Here is a 1866-nt window from a genome sequence, read left to right on the forward strand (position 1 = left end):
TATATAAATATTGTTAAAATTATTATATTTGTGTTTTGATAAATAAATATATTAAATAATAACTAAAAGATAATAATATGAAAATAATTGATATGAGTAGGGGTGCTCAAAAACCCGACCAACTCGATCAACCCAACCCAACACGAAATAACCCAATTCGAAGCAACCCGATGTCTAATCGAGTTGTAAAATTGTCAAACTGTAGGTATTGGATTGATATTGAGTTACTATTATTTGAACCCAACCCAACCCAACCCGATAAACCCGATGTCCTTTTATTTCTTGAATTCAATATGATTGTTGAATTTATATTAATATATACATTAGACAATTACATTATCGTGTATGTTTTTCATATACACATATTTTCAATCTATTCATATCTTTATATAATTAATTCATATATATGTTCAGATACTGTGATATATATATATATATATATATATATGTAAATTGAGAAAATTAACTGAATGTAATAACGTAAGAAATATGAATAAGTTGTATCAAATGATTGATGATGAAAAAAAAATTGTGAGTAGAGAAATAACATATTCAATGTTAGAAGAATATTTTAATATACCAAAATATCAACCCGACCAACCCGTACTGTTGTACTTTGGTTTGGGTTGGGTTGGGTTAAAAATTTTCCAAACCGCAAGCATAAGTTGTTCAAATGTCTTCAATCTGATCAACTCAACCCATGAGGACCCCTATATATGATTATTGATTATCTAAGTAATTATTAAATAATATTAATGTATATAATTAATATTATCTAATAACTAATATTTATTAATATTAGTAAAAGGATGAAATTCTTAACTCTGTTAARAATGAAAATGGAGAAGAGACAACAAATGTTGTCTATCCTTTAGTTCTAACTCTTATAGAGCATTTTACTGGCAGGTTTTCTGATAATCATGARAATATTCGAACTCTTATCAGTAATCTTCGTTGCAAAACTCTTACTGAGTTTCGCTGGTATAAAGATACATTTCTTTCCCGTATCTTTGAACTCAAAGACTGTAATAACAGTCATTGGAAAGCCAAATTTATTGATGGCCTTCCTCATCTTTTTGCTGAGAGAGTCCGTAAGATTCTTAAAAAGGATACAGCTTCTGTTAACTATGATGATTATACTTATGGTCAGCTGATCAATACTTGTATTGCAGAAGGTCTTTCTCTTTGCAATGATTTGAAATTAAAGCACCAAATCAGGAAGCAGAATCTGCTTGAAAGAAAACAACTGGGAGATTTTTGTGACCAGTTTTTTCCAAGCTCTCATCTTTTCCAAATTTGATTTAAAATCTGGTTACTGGCAAATCCAGATTGCTGAAAACGACATTTATAAAACTGCTTTTAATGTTCCTATGGGACATTATGAATGGAAGGTCATGCCCTTTGGTTTAAAAAACGCACCTTCAGAATTTCAACAGATTATGAATGATATCTTTTATCCTTACAGTAATTTTATTATTGTGTATATAGATGATATTTTGGTTTCATCTATGTCCCAGATCTATTAAAAACAATCAAAACAACTGAGCTTATCTCAATTCTCAAACCAAGGTTCAATACCCTAAACGGCTCTCTTGGCCTCAGCGGGTGACAACCAGTCTCAGAGAACTCAGAGATAAAACTCATCTGTTTATAAGAATTTTTACTAAATCAAAACATATAAACCATTCCATGTAAATCTATTGAAATATCAAATCAAAACATGTTTTAACTCATTGTCCTAATTTAGCCAGCCATGAAGGCGGCGAATATTCTGGAAATAAAAGGAGAGATAGGAAAATACCAAAAGTTTTACCCAAGCTGCACTGTCGGTAGCTTGTTCTTCTTATTTCTTAAGCACACTGATTA

This window comes from Cynara cardunculus (genome assembly GCF_001531365.2).
Source record: "Cynara cardunculus var. scolymus isolate 2C chromosome LG 13, CcrdV1, whole genome shotgun sequence".
In the NCBI taxonomy this organism is placed as follows: Eukaryota; Viridiplantae; Streptophyta; class Magnoliopsida; order Asterales; family Asteraceae; genus Cynara; species Cynara cardunculus.